An 18179-nucleotide genomic window follows, 5' to 3' on the forward strand; every position below is an offset into this window, starting at 1 on the left:
CTAATGAAAGATTGCTATCGAATAGCACACCTGGGTTCCTAACTGATGATGAAGAATTGACAGAGCAGCCATCAAGTCTTAGACAGCGTTCTAGGTTATTACATGCAGAGCTTTTAGGTCCTATAATTAACACCTCTGTTTTTTCAGAATTTAGCAGTAAGAAATTACTCGTCATCCAGTTTTTTTATATCGACTATGCATTCAGTTAGTTTTTCAAATTGGTATGTTTCGCTGGGCCGCGAAGAAATATAGATCTGAGTATCATCAGCATAACAGTGAAGCGTGAAGTATCATCAGCATAACAGTGAAGCGTGAAGAGTAACGGCCCTAGTACTGAGCCTTGAGGTACTCCATAATGCACTTGTGATTGATATGATACCTATTCATTCACTGCTATGAATTGATGGTGGTCATATAAGTACGATTTAAACCATGCTAATGCACTTCCATTAATGCCAACAAAGTGTTCTAGTCTATGCAAAAGAATGGTGTGGTCAATAGTGTCAAATGCAGCACTAAGATCCAATAGCACTAATAGAGAGATACAATCACGATCAGATGATAAGAGCAGGTCATTTGTAACTCTAAGGAGAGCAGTCTCAGTACTATGATACGGTCTAAATCCTGACTGGAAATACTCACAGATACCATTTTCACCAAGAAGGAATATAATTGTGAGGATACTACCTTTTCTAGTATCTTGGACAGAAAAGGGAGATTCAAGATCGGTCTATAATTAACTAGTTCTTTGGGGTCAAGTTGTGTTTTTTTTATAAGAGGCTTAATAACAGCCAGTTTGAAGGTTTTGGGGACATATCCTAATGACAATGAGGAATTAATAATAGTCAGAAGAGGATCTATGACTTCTGGAAGCACCTCTTTTGGTTTAAATGATCTAACAAGTTTATACAATTCTTCCTCTCCTATAGTAGAGAATGAGTGGAACTGTTCCTCAGGGGATCTACAATGCACTGTCTGATGCGATACTGTAGGTGACGGCTGCATGGTTACAATTTTATCTCTAATAGTATCGATTTTAGAAGTAGTTCTACCAGAAAGACTCAGGAGGTGTAGATAAGACTGAAGTATTTATTTACAAAACAAAAAACAGAATTAATTTGGTGTAGGCCCCATCCGTAGCGTGGATCTGCAGATTGTAGATACCAGCTAATCCTGCCGAAGATCAAGGCAGGGCGGAGCCTACCCCCCGCATGGACAGGGCCGACCTGGTGGTGGTGGGGAGGATGGAGGGGAACGACAGCGGCAGTATCTGCAAACACAATGAGATGCCAGTAGTGCAGTTTTTATATACCTCGTGTTGAGATCCGATTGGTTTAGACCTTAATTGGAATGTGACGTGCAAATTTAGTCTTCCTAGTAGAACTTACGCTTACGCTTCCATTTCTACCAGAAAGACTCATGAGGTGTAGATAAGACTGAAGTATTTATTTACAAAACAAAAAACAGAATTAATTTGGCGTAGGCCCAATCCGTAGCGTGGATCTGAAGATTGTAGATACCAGCTAATCCTGCCGAAGACTAAGGCAGGGCGGAGCCTACCCCAAAAGAAAGTATGAAAAATGTAATATGCACCTAGATGAAGTATTTCTTAGAGGATCCTGGAACGTGAACGAAGGAAATAAATTGAGATAATTAGCCAGACATAAAAATACAACATCAGATTATAGCTTAAGTATTAGTTTATATGGAAGGAAAATGGACCGCAGAGCCTCAGAGAGAGAGAGGTCGCGATAGGCCAGACAGTGATAGGGGCCACGATAGGCCAGACAGTGATAGGGGCCACAATAGGCCAGACAGTGATAGGGGCCACAATAGGCCAGACAGTGATAGGGGCCACGATAGGCCACAGAAAAGGCCCCGGCGGGCCACAAAGTGAAGGCCAGAGAAACAGGCTGCAGAATGAAATGGCACTTAGATAGGCAAACGGAAGGGAAGTCACAGAAGAAAGGCTAAGTTAAACCACAGGTAATAACGATTTTTGAGAAAGGGGATATGAATAGTATTTCACCACCACCAGTATTTGCAAATAGATCACCTTCAGAATGTCTTGAAATTATTTGCTGAGCCTCGAGATGAATTTCTGTTCGGGTCTAATGTAGGACTCGAATGCTGAGGACGACCATCTGCCCAGTAACTTGATTGTTGATGTTGGAATTCCGTGCTCAGCAGCAGTAGTGGCCGCGCCAATCCTAAAGGAATGTCCGGTGTATTGAAGTGGAGATAGGCCGCAGTTTTTTAAAACCATAGCTAAATGAGAGCTGAACCAGACCTTAGTTATGGGAGCGCCGTTAGGTAGAATAAATAGAGGAGATTGGAGAGAAGTGCGGAGACGAATTTTTAGATATTTAATCATGGAGGAATAAGGGCAAAACTGGTAATCATTTTTATATAGCGACAGAGATACTCCTGATCCCATAGAGTCATTCTTAGAGTGCTTAAGGAAAATAGTAAAGAAATTAGGTGAAAAGCGAACGTCTGAAAGAGACAGATCTCGTGAGGATTCGTGAAGATAGACCACAGAGCCTCCGAGAGAGAGGCCACAATAGGCCGGACAGTGAGAGAGGCCACGATAGGCCGCAGAAAAGGCCACGATAGGCCGCAGAAAAGGTCCCAGCGGGCCACAGAAGATGGAACGGCCCCGGCGGGCCACAGTGGGAAAGGCCCCAGGCAGGCCACAGTGGGAACGGCCCCGGCGGGCCTTAAAGAAAGCCACGAAGGCCGCAGAGAAAAGGCCTAGCTAGGCCACAGATGAAGATGTCCAAATGAACCATAGTGAGAAAGCCAAGAGCCCGTAGAATGAAATGAAATGCAGTATGCAGAGAGGAAGGCCATGTAATTAGACCACCGTGGGAAACACCACGAGATGGGTAACAGAGGGGAAGGCCATGAAAGACGGGCCACAAAAAGAAAGTAAAAGTTATGCCACAGTAATCATAGAGGTTGTTGGGAGTAATATGAAGAGGTATTGTACCACCACCATTATTTGCACCATTATTGAGGACAGCTTGATATTCCTTAAGATGTTTAGTATTTCAGGTCTAATGTAGGATTCAAATGCGGAGGATGACCATCTTCCCAGTAGCTTCATATCTGATGTTTGTACTCAGAGTTCAACAGCATTAGTGACCAGTGTATAGAAGCGGTGTCAGACCACAGCTTCTAAACGTGACTACATGGAGCTGAACCAGCCGCAGAGACAAAGGCCCCGATAGGCCGTGAGAGAACGTTACAAGAGGCCGTAGAGAGTATAGCTGCTAAGTCCATGACGGAAGCCTGCGAGAGGCGGTGGAAGAGTAAATGTAATGAATAGGTGTAACACCACCACCACCACCAGTATTTGCTTAATTTACCTTAAACACACGCATAACATCACGTTGATAGGCAACGTACTTTTCTTTGAACTATGTGATGTGAAAGCCTTGTGTGTAGATGACAACGATAGACCATTGTGTGTGAAAAACCATGATAAACTGGACATGGGGAGCATGTGAGAAGTAGTCACCACCAGTAGTTTGCTAAGAGTATTATACTGTACCTTGAGCATTACGTGAAATAGAGTCTGATCTTGACGGACATCCGATGAGGAGGATCATGTACATAGCAGCCTGATGGCAAATTACAGGAATTCTAAACCACCTAATTGAGTAAGAAAGGTGATTAGGTTAATTGATAAGAGGTACAATTAGGGTTCTAGCAGACATAAGAGCATATACACAGATACAATTCTTTAGGCTAGACTCCTGCGCACTCTTGATAAAACTCCATCTAACTGCCCGAAACTGCAGAGGAAACCTATCCCCCCCCCCAAAAAAAAGAAAATGAGCCAGATCAGCATGACCATAAAAAGAGATACTCAATTTAAGCGATATCGCTGTGACATGTGAAGGCCACAATAGGCCAAACTTCATAAACTGTAATGGACAACGTCCCTGATGACCACCATAGCAGAGTTATGCAAAGTGCCTCAACAGTCCGTGTAATGTGAAGGCAGCAACAGCTGGGTAAGACCTAACAAGCCTCGATTATAACTTAAAGTCTGCGTGAAAGCAAAATTGACTTTACTAGCGCACATGGCTAGTATTGATGTAAACAATCTGTGCAAGTTAATCCGCTGAAAAAGAAGAAATAATCTTCTTTGTAATCCTTAATCAAAATCTGAATATTTACTTTGCTGTGGAATGGCATTTTGTCAGGCATTTTGGCATGGGCAGAATATCCTTAACACACCCCTCCAGCCATTAGTTTGCTATAAGTGAAAGACAGACTAGAAGCGCAAACAAAAACCATGCCCTCTATTCAATATTCCGTTTCAGCTGGAAAAACATCACCACACTGAAATAAAGTCAGCAGCGACCTCCAGTTCACGTGGACTTTAAAGACGAGCCGACTCTTACCTAGAACTCAGCTGAAAGATGACCATATACATCAGCTTGATAGAGCCTGCTTCATAATAGCGCCAGTCCAAAGAGTGACCTGTGTAAAGATGAGGTGAGAGCCAAAGTTCTCTGCATCTGCAGCCATGGAATTCCCACGAAGCTTGATGACTCCATTTAACCATGGGAACCCGACGAGTGACCCTTGCAGAAGGATAAGAATGCATTCAATTTAACAATGATGCCTTAATAGCTGATTAAACTTCAGTAGCTATTGAATCCTTTAAAAGCATAAAGAAAGCCCTTTACACAACAATTTTTGTATAACTTTAAAGCAGATGTTATGAGTAAGCATGTGTTGTCCAGGATATTAAAGTCAAGGAGCACAAACTAAATTAACAGAATAGTAATTATAACCTCCAGGTCCAAACTTTGACAAAGTTTAGGAGAAAATCCGAGAGGAAGTAATCTATAGATAGGACAAAGTGGAACGAGCTTTCTATCTCATACACGCACACACAAACACACAAATGTATGTGACTGCAACAGAGAGCATTTTTATAGAAATTGGCAAATAAAATCAACTAAACTGGCATAAATCTGAAAAATGTCGCTTATGCAACATGGAACAAGCATGTTCCATAATTGTTGATAAATAATTTTCTGAAATAAATAGTATGTGATTACAGTCATGTCATAGTGGTGACTTGTAATGTTTCTACAAATGTATGTATAATAATTTGCAAAAGCAGATCATCCAAAATATATCAGACAACAAACTCTAACTTTGACAAAATACAGATTTTTTTATGTATTTCAAAATGTTGAAATATATATTCACAAAATATATATTTATATCATAAAGTTGTGAGGAGAAGTTGAAGCATCAAGAAAAATGAAGTGAACATGAATGAGTCTCTATGGACCTCTATTGGATACATGTGGTCATTGCACTTTAATTCCTTAACTATAAGAAAAAAAAAATTTTTCGACTAACCTCCAGATGGCAGTATTCTATCCCTAACACATAGAGCAATGTCCAAAACTATTTCGATTTAATTAATATCATCATTTAAGTGATTTTTTCTTTTTAAAAAAATCATATTTCATGTGCCAATTTATGGCCTAGTTATGTAATTGTGCAGTAAATAGGTAAAAAAACTTCAAAATTTCCACAAAAACACAGCATAAATGTATAGTTGAGAAGTAAATTAAAAAAAAATTATATATGGTTTTCCATCTAAAAAAAAATGTATATTTCCTTTAGCAATCGCTCTTTTTAAATGTTTGGGGTCAATCTGACCCCAAACATCTTAAGTGTTATCCTTTTTAAGCAGTGATTAAGGGTTATCAGCGCAACCTAATGCACATAGCTAAGCTAGAGCTAATCGCCTTAAATATGTCCTAAGAATAGTAAAAGAACACGGATTGTACGAAAGTGTGATAAAATGCTTAGTTAGTCAATATATTGTGTATTGGAACACTTTAGTGTTTGAGCATGTAAGAAAACGTGTCCGTTTACGTTCATGCTTTTATTCAGAGGACACTAGTGCAGAAATAGACAGCAAGGACCTCTTTGCAGAAATGGTCTATGCAACAGAAGACTTAAGTTGTAATACTTACCCCATTCCTGTACGAGGCATTCAGAATTATTGTAGATAGACGCAAATGAAACAATGACTGAATAAACAAAGACAAAAGCATATGATAAAGACAAAAAATACTTAACGGTGTGCGAAACATAGCCTGTTTTTCAGAAAGGAGTAATGCGAGCAACGATCTTTATCAGTATGCTATTGTAAGCCTTTAATAACGAGCCTCGAAATGCCTCATTACAAAAGACTTGTTCCAAACATTGAATGTATTAATTTGATTAACATCTTGATCATGCAGTGCTAGTCTGCTAGATAAACCACCACGCAACACCAAACGCTTTATCTTAAACGTTTGAGTAATAACCTTGCAGAGAATAAAATTTATGCCCAAGCGCATAAAACAAAAATGATACTTATAAAGGTATAGGCTGATGAAGGCGAGATGCCAAAAGAGACCGTCAGCAGGCCCAGAGAGATTTCATGCGTGCAGGTTCACGTGAGCGTACAGATGAAATATTTTGTTGATAGAGACCCAAGCAGCGCCGACGCGACAGCGTTGCCATGTCCTCGATTTTTCTGAGGAATTGGGATATTGTAACACTGTTGCTGCGGGTTGCTTTACATGTCCGCAAGTTGAAGCGACCCCAATAATGTGATATTTAGTGCCTGGAATGTGAATTTTCGGGGAACCCTTCGCGAAACGCGATTGGGATAGTTTTGAGTAGCAATTGCGGTTTTGAAAAAACCTGGCAACACTGGAAAGCACTCGGAACTCCGCCAATATTTCACTTCCTCTGCCGAGAAAAACTCAGAAGCCTGTGTATCATCCAACACTACTAATGACCAAAAACATTCACCATGAAACCAGAGCAAAGCCAACTATCTAATGTGCATCTTGAGAGGAATGTCAAACTCGCAATAGTCTGCAGGAGACGAATTTAACTGCAAGTAACCCGGGGAAAATCGGGCAATAGCCTAAACGACAGTTTGAGCAAAAATGAGAGCGGCAGTATCTGCAAACACAATGAGATGCAAGTAGTGCGGTTTTTATATACCTCGTGTTGAGATCCGATTGGTTTAGACCTTAATTGGAATGTGACGTGCCATTTAGTCTTCCTAGTAGAACTTACGCTTACGCTTCCATTTCATAAAGTCATTACTGCTGTGATGTTGGGAAATGTCAACACTTGTTGATGCTTTATTTTTCATTAATTTAGCCACTGTATTGAATAAATACCTGAGGTTATGATTGTTTTCTTCTAAAAGAGATGAAAAGTAATCAGATTTAGCAGTTTTTAATGGATAGGTTACTTTCCCGCCAAGCAATACAAAATACCTCTAGTTTTGTTTTTCTCCAGCTGCGCTCCATTTTCCGGGCTGCTCTCTTTAGGGTGCGAGAGTGCTCATTATACCATGGTGTCAGACTGTTTTCCCTAACCTTCCTTAGGTATAGATGAGTTTTTGTGTTTGATATGTTTGGGGTGAGAGAGTCCATAGTTTCTGTTACATCATCAAGATGTTCTGAGGTTTTGGATATGCTAAGGAATTCGGATACATCAGGAAGATTACTTACAAAGCAGTCTTTTGTTGTAGAAGTGATGGTTCTACCATACTTGTAACAAGAAGTAGAATTTACAGTTTTAGCTATATGAAGTTTGCACAAAACTAAATAATGATCTGAGATATCATCGCATAATTTCAACACCATCAACATCAATTCCATGTGGCAGTATTAAATCTAGAGTATGATTTTGACAATGAGTAGGTCCTTAGACGTGTTGTCTAAAACCCAATAGAGTTCAGAATGTCTATAAATGCTGATCCCAATGCATCTTTTTCATTATCAACATGGATATTAAAATCACCAACAATTAAAACTTTATCTGCAGCCAGCACTAACTCAGATTTAAAATCAGCAAACTCTTTAATAAAGTCTGTATGGTGCCCTGGTGGCCTGTATACAGTAGCCAGCACAAACATCACAGGGGATTTATCATTAACATTTGTTTCTCTGGATAATGTTATATGAAGCACCATTACTTCAAACGAGTTATACTTGAATGACAAAAGGAAAGAATGACATAATCCTCAGGGGGCGTGTCAGAGGTAAAAAAAGTTCAGTACTGATGTTCGTGACCTACAACGAGAGTCATTGCCATGGAGCTTAGCATAATTTTTACTGAGGACAGCGAAACTTAATTTCAAAACTAAATACAGCGGTATTACTGATAACAAGAGGTAAGAAATGATCATCTAATTGCAAACTTGTACATGTTTTTTTTTTTTTTTTAATTGGTGTGTCTTTTTTAATTATTCTTTCAAAACTGTTTCATCGAACTCAAGAAAAATGTCTGGCAAACAACAGATGCTTACAGATTGAGAAATGTCAGATGCTGTCTTGTGGCCAAACAACCTTGCTTGGAGGTGTGCTGAAATGCATCTGTGGTTTTCACACTCCAAAGGTAACATTAATGTAGCAAGTATATTTGGTTTGCATTATTTACTAAAATGGTTTTTTTTCTGAAATGTTATATGTATTTTTTTATTGTTTTTTTTTTTTTTTTTGGGTTGTCTTAAGCAGCCCACTGCCTCTACTGGACCAGCACAAAGGGTGGTGGAACAACCTGCTGCTGCTGAAACAGCAAAGAAGGCCATGGAGCAGAGTCAGCCTGACCCCCAGCCTCATCCCCTGCCCCAGCCCCAGCCTACTGCAGCTGTGGAAGCAAGAGTTGCACCACAATTTTCAATGGTAAGAATTACTTTTTTTTTTTTTTAATAGCACTGAAGTATGAGTTCAGTTCAAATTCGATGAAGTTCAGAAAGTAAGAAGAAAAAAAAGAAAAAGCAAGAATGCTATGAGATGCTGCCTGAGACCTACTAATTGTCACACCTCTTGTACAGTTGGGGCAGCTGTTGTCTGCTGATTGGTCGGTTTGAATATCTCAGAATTGTTTTAAGTCACATGGTCAAGGATAAATGAAGAATGTTACATGTGCTTTCTCTCTTTCATCTCTTGGCGCTACTCTTGGACTGTCCTCTTCCTCTCTAACTGAGATCTGCCTGGGTTGAAGGTCACTGAGCTAGACTCATGTCCCTCATGGCATCTCTCTATACTTCTCATGTGTTAAAGCTACATTTTCTCTTTCATCTCATGTAACATTCCACATACAAGCTGGCTATTATAAATTGTACACATGCTAATAATTATTCCATCATGCAAATTCTGTGTACTGTAGTTATTTCAAGAGTCAGTACTGATAATAAATCATTCCTCTTATGAACGACACTTCCATTCAGAAAGAAGTGTTTTTGAAGACCGCATTTACTTAAAATAGTAATATTAATATAAATAGTAATGCATGCTATGATAACACATTCTGTCTTCTCATCTTTTTAGTTTACCAAACCAAGATTTACTGGCTCTCACATTGCTCCAGCAAAGCCAAATGTTAGTGTGGCCGGGAGACCTTCTCAGGTTGAAGACCAGCCCAGTGCAACAGTGTCTAGTGGCTCTATACCACGCACTACTGTCTCTGTAAGTAATGGCATAATCTGTATTGTATTCTATGAAGACACGTTCCACGTTCCATTCCATAAAAATTATTAAACTTTTAAAAATATTTTTTTAATACCAGAAAACCGTATATTAATGAAGAAAAAAGCTATATTTTATAAATAGATTTCATACAAACTACCTTTCAAAAGTTATTGATATTGATATTGATGCTTCTATACATACAGCCAAGTATGGTGACCCATACTCAGAATTCGTGCCCTGCATTTAACCCATCCAAAGTGCACACACACAGCAGTGAACACACACACACACCGTGAACACACACCCAGAGCAGTGGGCAGCCATTTATGCTGCGGCGCCCGGGGAGCAGTTGGGGGTTCGGTGCCTTGCTCAAGGGCACCTCAGTCGTGGTATTGCCGGCACGAAACTCGAACCCACAACCTTAGGGTTAGGAGTTAAACTCTCTAACCACTAGGCCACGACTTCCCCATCATGTTGAATAGAAGGAGAGCATTAAATTGATCAATTAAATTAAATTGAGCATTAAATTGAGCATTAAATTGATCACACATTTAATGTTACAAAAGATTTCTATTCAACATGATGTTACAAAGGATTTCTATTTCGAAGTTCTTCAAACTTAATTCTGAAAAATACCACTGTCACATTTACTCTCCTCATGTTCCTTGACCTAGTTTCTGTCTCCCCTTGATTATGTTATTCAGTTCATCTGTGTCTAGATAATTTACTCATTCGTCCCTCATTGGTCCATCTACTTAAGTTCTAGTCTGTTCAGTTTGTCTTGGTCCGTGTGTAACTGCCTTCCTCTGTGTGGATTAATTAAAGACTATTTACCCTTGAGTTTCATCTTCCTGTGCTTTCCTCAACACTGTAAGCGTGGGAACCACTGTAATGCAGTTTTATTAAGTATCAGCCATTTTCACGTTTTCAGCTAATAGTAATGAATGTTTATGTTCAATAGAATGGTTTCTGAAGGATCATGCAACACTGAAGACTGGAGTAATGATGCTGAAAATGTGTGTTCTTGCCACCATAGAAATAAATTACATTTCACTTTAAATTGTAGTAATGTTTCACAATGTAACTATCTTTTTAGTTTTTACTGTTTTTACTGTATTTTTGATCAAATTCAACCTTGGTGAGCGGAATAGGTTTATTTTATAAACGTTTGGACCTCAAACTTTGAAACTGTAGTGTATGATTTAATCTAGTATGAGTTAAAGTTATTGTAATGTTATATTTACAAAATCTATTATATTTTACTTCATTGCACCAGATCCTCAAGTTCCAGCCCATGTCACCAGAGCCACTGCAGATGTGTCCAGTCCCGCTCAGCCATGCAGTATTGTCTCAGTAAGTAACTTCCTATTCTGTTGGTCTAAATATTTAATCAAATCAGCTGTTGCCAGACACTTAATGGAGATGTGAAAATGCTTACATGCCCTGAATTTGAATAACTTTTATAACCAGTAGTTTCTTAAAACACATTCAAGCTGAAAAAAACAACAACAATCAAACTATTGTCATAATGTCAATTGTTTACTTGATACTGATTTATTAATGATAAACAATGTATAGATGTTAACATTCATGTGTCAGAATAAAGAGATATTGGTTGTAATGTCTCATTTTTTCATATTAAACGGGGTTTTAGAATCATTTCTTTCCTTTTTTTGGATTCAACAGTGTATAATATAAAGTTATCAGTTTCATTGTCATAATCACTGTAATACAAAAGTTATTTAAAAGTAGTCATGGATAAAAGTAAAATACTTGAAAAAGTGATTAACCTTGACATCCTTTAAAGTGATTATTTACTTGACTAAATGTTTTGTCTTTTTTCCTTCACAGACAGCTCCTTCTGGGGCATTATTGCAAGGTCCATCTGTAGTTCCACTTCCTCGTTTGTGTTCTGAGACCTTGCCACCAGAGGATCACAAGTGGATTGGCAAAAGGCTTTTTAAAATGGGATTCCCAGGGAACATACATACTGGTAAAAAAAAATTTATAGCCTGAATGCACTGTAAGTTGCTTTGGATAAAAACATCTGCTAAATGCGTAAATGTTATGTAAATGCACTGGTTTTGAATTGTCCGCACTTCTTGCAAGTGTTTGCCTCTACCATTCTCTTGTAGGGCCTCTTGGGCATGGTTTTCGGATTGGCAGCTGGTTGTGAACTGGTGCCCTGCACAACTGTAGGCTGTAACCGTGGCATTCCCTGGACCATTGGGATTCCCTGAACCATTGGTACTCCCTGACCAACTGGCATTCCCTGGACCATTGGCAGTCTTTGAACCATTTGCAGACCTTGGAACACTGGCACACCCTGAAGCATCGACACACCCTGGAAACCTGGTGCTGCTGGTATAAGTATGTTGGGTAACATCTGCACTGATGCTCCAGGTGCTGATGGCGTAACCAGTGTAAGACTCTGTGCTGGTGCCTTGGGTCTGAGAGGTGGTCTTCCAGTAGAAATCTGCCTCTGCTTTGCCTGACCTGCTGTGCACTCTGGTAGCTTGTACTGGTGCTGCTCCCCTGGTTGTTCTGGCTCAGTCCAAAAGGCATTTGGCAGCCTTGGAGAGGTTCCTGAGCTTCAGGGAGGGGCTGAGGCAACTGAATGCCCTGAAGCAGCACAGACAGCTCCTGCATTTTATGTCTGTTATACCACTGAATCAGGGTGTTCTGGTTAACCTCCACCAGCCGCATTGAGGCCCCCCCCATCAACAAGCTGTTGCCCAGTACAAGCTACCTTATCCTTCTGTAGTCTTGGAGGATCAGAGACCATCTCGACAGCATTCCCTTGCCTCTTCTTTTGGGGCTTGGGTGAATAGTGCAAAGCCTGATGAAGATGGTCTCCACCAGACCGTCAGGCCACTGAGCTGGTGCGCTGCTTGCACCCAGCACACTTCTGGTGGTGCTCTCTACTCCTCTGGCTCTGAGGAGTGTGGTGAAATAGGTGTTCCAGAGGTAACAGGTGGGACGGCAGTCCCTGAGGGTCCAGGTGATGAAGGAGAAGGTGTAGGGTCAGGGACCAGTGAAGGGGATATGCAACCCAGTACAGCCGTGTCACTGCTGGTGACCAGGGTGGAAGAGCCCAGTGTCAGTGTGGAGGAGGGTGGTGACAGAACAACCTCTGGATCTGCAATGGTGTGATCCTCGCTCATGTCACAAAAGCCCTCATCTTCATCTCGCTCCTCTACATTTAGGTCCTCGATGAGTTCTGCTGTCTCTTCAGAGTCTAGGTTCATGTCCTGCAGTGCTTGACCAGTCTGCTGGAACAGATACTGCACTCCAATGAGCTCATCTGGAATAAAAATAATAAACCGGAATTAAATACACAGGTTGTGTATCATATTTGATACATAAGGCCTTAGAAGTAGCTCATATAGTGTAATAATGTGAGAACATGGAGCTCATAGTCGAGGAGAAAAAAAAATATTCAGAGGCCATAAGCCTATAACTGTGGGGGCAAAACATAATGTTATGCAATACAATGATGATTGAGAGACATACAAATAAACATTACTCAAAACCCTAATGAGCATATTTGATACATGTAACTTGACTTTTCCGATCAAGGTAACTTCAGTACAGTAAATAGTCACAAAATATTACTAATAATATCCAATTTTTTTCTTTCTAAAAATAATTACTTTCTAATAATAAAGATTTCACAGCAAATGGTAGACACACACAAATGGTAAATACAATTATACTGAAATGCCTTTTACTTGATAGAAAATAATCAGATGACAAAAGGCATGTTTCAAGAATTTTTTTTTATCATGTTGATAATTTAGAGGTCTAAATTACAGATACAGTAGACTTTATAGGCTTAAATAAAATATAGACTGAGATTACACAGAAATTGCAAGTTAATTAATGATAATACATTATTTTACCAGTGTTACGTGCAGGTGGACAAAATGAGGGGACCTCTTTCCTGCCAAACAGCTTTTCATAATTGCTGTTTACACAGTGAACAAGTTCTCCTGTGTAGCTGCGTAAAGCTGATGGCTCCGATGACAGGGAAGCAGCCTCCTGATCCTGGTTCCACCTGTGTAGACCCTCCAGCAAATAAATCTGAAAGTTCAGACTGTTTGCACTGGTCCTTGTAAACAGACAACAGTTTTTAGTGAGGGGTAAACACACAGACACTTAATGTTCTTACTTTACATATGCACAGTGTGTGTGACAAATGAAATGGTTAAGGTGGGATGAAATGGTTAAGGTGTAAATGAAAGGATTCAAAAGAAGTGGAGCCTCTGGCACATGTCTTCAGAAGCACACCTCCCTTGGTTAAGCTCCCGAGGGCAACACCAGGGGGGTCTTGGATACACTTGATGTGCTTCTTCTGGACACTCCAGGTTTGCTCCATCCTTTCTCGGTCCAGGAGAGGAACACCCAGGGAGTCATTTCCCTTGCTGCTCAGGAGCTCTGTAAGCAGTCGTTCAAGGAGAAGGATGGTAGTCTCCTCTCCACGTGTCCTCCTCCGGCAATGTAGAGCCAGCTCCTCCCTGTTCAGATGCTTGCTGACATCTTCATCTGTCAGCGCAGGCCAACCCTGGGACATCAACAGCTCTCTCTTTGCTTTGCGAAACATAGAAATATCAGCTGCATCTCATTCAAAGATGCATGATGATAGCCGTGACATGAAGATGGGGTACAGCTGATGGGCATCAGTTGTACACCCCAAGGCAATCCTGCGCATAAAATGCCAGATGTCCAAGCATATCATGAGATCTTGCCAGCCTCTGAATCTGGTTTTCAGCTTGGTCTCACCCACCTCGGTGCAGCACCCACAGTCCACGTACAACACAGCAGGAGGATTCACACCAGCCTGCTGGTATCTTTTCACCAAACTGTTTATCCTTAATGTCCAGTCCTGTTCCTTCCTGGGCTGTCAGCACACTTATGAGCACCTGACAAACTTGTTGCCAACAGAGGTAAGCCAGAGTCCCGTTCCCCTCGCTGTCCCAGCCAGCTTCTTGGTGATCTGTAACAAGATATGATTTGAAGCATGCTGTAAATATAAATCAAACATCACACCATGTAAAAATACAGATACAGTGCCATGCTGGTATATAAACAACACCATTAATAATCAAATCCACAACTAACCTTTTTAGTGGAATCCATCTTCAAGATGGAGCCATAGGTGGATGTTATCCTTGCATGGATTTCATCTAGCCTTGTCAGGATGTCTTGGCTGTACACGGTGAGCAACCACTTGCAACTTGGCACCACTGAAGGCTCTGGGGGCTCCTGGAATTTTACTGGCATCACCCCGGGTTGATTGAGGAAGTCAACACATTGGGTGGTGTACCGGGCCAGACGATGGAGCCACCGCTCACTGTGGTTTTCACGCAGCTGCTTGATCACCTGCGTGGGGCTGTTGCCTAAGCCACGCTCACGCAAGAGCCAGATGACCCGCATATCACAGGCGTACCTTAGGAAAAGCAAAATCCACACATTCATATATTTTAGATATTTGATTTGTAAAGTATTTGCATAAATACACCCGTGATGATGGGCTAACAACTGGATGAGGAATGAAAGAATACTTACTTCCGCGTGAGGATGACCTGAATCTCAGAGCGATGGCCCAGATCTAGCTGTTGCAGGACAGTCTGACTCCAGGACACATGCAAGGCTCTACACTTGGTACAGATGAGAGTTTCTGTGACCATGTTGTACGTTCGGTCAATGTCTAGAACCTGCCGTGCCCTTTTGTGCAGACCACCTCCTGTCAGCTGATGTTGTCCGCAGGCAGGATTGGGACAGAGAACCCAATGGTCTGGAGCTGGAGCCTGATTGTAGATAAGTGCTGGCTGTGGTGGGTAATACCAGAGCTGGAGGTTATCACGAAGCTCTGCCCTTCCTTGGATCCCATTTTAAAAAGCTTTTTGCCAATCCACTTGTGATTATTTTTTAATCACTTTAAGCATTTTTATTTTATTTTTTTTTTTTTATCCATGACTACTTTCACATAAAATGATCATTGTAATTATTGTTTTCACGTAAATACCTTTGGTATTACAGTGATTATGACAATGAAACTGATAATTTTACATTATACATTGCTGTCATCCAAAAAAGGAACAAAATAATTCTGAAATCCTGTTTAATCTGAAATAAAAAAAATTCTGAGATTTTACAACCAATATCTCTTTATTCTGACACATGAATGTTAACATCTATATATTGTACATCATTAATAAATCAGTATCAAGTAAACTCAATTGACATTAGTTTGTTGTTTTTTTCAGCTTGAATGTGTTTTAAGAAACTACTGGTTATAAAAGTTATTCAGTTTAAGGCCACGTAAGCCTTTTCACATCTCCATTAAGTGTCTGGCAACAGCTGATTTAATTACATTTTTGGAGGACCAACAGAATAGGAAGTTACTTACTGAGACAATACTGCATGGCTTAGCGGGCCTGGACACATCTGCAGTGGCTCTGGGGACAGGGCATGGAACTTGAGGATCTGGTGTCTGTACAATCATGAAGTAAAATATAATAGATTTTGTAAATATAACAAGTCAAGTCAAGTCATCTTTATTTATATAGCGCTTTAAACAAAAAAGATTGCATCAAAGCAACTGAACAACATTAATTAGGAAAACAGTGTGTCAATAATGCAAAATGACAGTTAAAGGCAGTTCATCATTGAATTCAGTGATGTCATCATGCAGCTCAGTTCAGTTTAAATAGTATCTGTGCAATAATTTGCAATCAAGTCAACGATATCGCTGTAAATGAAGTGTCCCCAACTAAGCAAGCCAGAGGCAACAGCGGCAAGGAACCAAAACTCCATCAGTGACAGAATGGAGAAAAAACCTTGGGAGAAACCATAACATTAATAACATTAATAACATACATAATTTATAACATAATAACATTACAATAAATTTATAGAAATCATTGGTAACATCTTTTAGAACATTAAATGTCTTTACTGAGATTTTTTATCAATTTAATGCCTCCTTTTTCAGTAAAAGTATTAATATCAATAACTTTTGAATGGTAGTTTGTATGAAATCTATTTATAAAATTTTATTTTTTTCTTTATTAAAATATGGTTTTCTGGTATTAAAAAATATTTTAAAGAGTTAAATAATTTGTATGGAATGGAATGTGGAACGTGTCTTTATAGAATACAATACAGATTATGCCATTACTTACAGAGGCAGTAGTGCTTGGTATAGAGCCACTAGACACTGCTGTGCTGGGCTGGTCTTCAACCTGAGAAGGTCTCCTGGCCAAACTAAGAATTGGCTTTGCTGCAGCAAGGTGAGAGCCAGTAAACCTTGGCTTAGTAAACTAAAAAGGTGAGAAGACAGAATGTGTTATAATAGCATGCATTACTATTTATATTAATATTACTATTTTAAGTAAATGCAGCCTTCAAAAACACTTCTTTCTGAATGGAAGTGTCGTCCATAACAGGGATGATATATTAGCAGTACTGACTCTTGAAATAACTACAGTACACAGTATTTGCATGATGGAATAATTATTAGCATGTTTACAATTAATAATAGCCAGCATGTATGTGGAATGTTACCTTAGATAGAGAATGAAAAAAGAGAAAATGTAGCTTTTAACACATGAGAACTATAGAGAGAGATGCCATGAGGAACATGAGGTCTAGCTCAGTAACCTTCAAACCCAGGCAGAGCTCAGTTAGAGAGGTAGAGAGGACAATCCAAGAGTAGAGCCCAGAGATGAAAGAGAGAGAGAAAGCACACAGGTTACATTCTTCATTTTTCCTTGACCAACTTGACCATGTGACTAAACCGACCAATCAGCAGACAACAGCTGCCCCCACTGAACAAGAGGTGTGACAATTAGTAGGTGTCAGCCAGCATCTCATAGCATTCTTGCTTTTTCTTTGTTTCTGCTTACTTTCTAAACTTCCTCTTATTTGAATTGAACTCATACTTCAGTGCTATTAAAAAAAAAAAAAAAGTAATTCTTACCGTTGAAAACTGTGGTGCAACTTTTGCTTCCACGGGTGAAGTAGGCTGGGGCTGGGGCCAGGGGGATGCTGCGGGGGTCAGGCTGGGCTGACTCTGCTCCATGGCCCTTCTTTGCTGTTTCAGCAGCAGCAGGTTGTTCCACCACCCTTTGTGCTGGTCCAGTAGAGGCAGTGGGCTGCTTAAGACAACGAAAAAAAAAAATGCATATAACAATTCAAAAAGAAAACCATTTCAGTATATAATACTAACAAAAAATACTTGCTACATTAAGGTTACCTTTGGAATGTGAAAACCCCAGATGCATTTCAGCACACCTCCAAGCAATGTTGTTTGGCCACGAGACAGCATCGGACATTTCTCAATCTGTAAGTATTATAACAAATGTAATGCACAATACAAGTGAGTCCCTTAAGAGAGCATAAACTAATTCATTAAATTCATATATTATTTAATTCAATGATTAATTTCTAGGACACAAGACACATTTATCTTATATATAATGTTACAGCTGGTATCTCTCTTTAAAGGTGAGAGATACAAGAGAGGAACATTTCACACCTTCAGACCACCTATTCATTCACCGTCCCTTCCCCCACCTTCTCTGATCTCTGAATCTCCCAGTACATAAAGACCTTTGATGTAGCTTTTCATTTACAGTATGACATGAA

General features: G+C 39.9%; 2 long non-coding RNA genes across 2 annotated transcripts; one reads left to right on the forward strand and one right to left on the reverse strand.

Annotated features, from left to right (window-relative positions):
* Positions 1-4275: 4275 nt before the first annotated feature.
* Positions 4276-6780, reverse strand: LOC109087055. Its single transcript, XR_006156135.1, has 3 exons — positions 6403-6780; positions 6018-6024; positions 4276-4598 (listed from the first exon to the last, which is right to left on the reverse strand). It is a non-coding gene; the product is annotated as an uncharacterized LOC109087055 (long non-coding RNA).
* Positions 6781-10332: 3552 nt separating this feature from the next.
* On the forward strand, positions 10333-14377 carry LOC122139249. The gene is made up of 3 exons (XR_006156136.1): positions 10333-10880; positions 11379-11520; positions 11663-14377. It is a non-coding gene; the product is annotated as an uncharacterized LOC122139249 (long non-coding RNA).
* The last annotated feature ends 3802 nt before the right edge of the window (positions 14378-18179 follow it).

The sequence above is a fragment of the Cyprinus carpio genome, chromosome A4, assembly GCF_018340385.1.
Source record: "Cyprinus carpio isolate SPL01 chromosome A4, ASM1834038v1, whole genome shotgun sequence".
NCBI classification, from domain to species: Eukaryota; Metazoa; Chordata; class Actinopteri; order Cypriniformes; family Cyprinidae; genus Cyprinus; species Cyprinus carpio.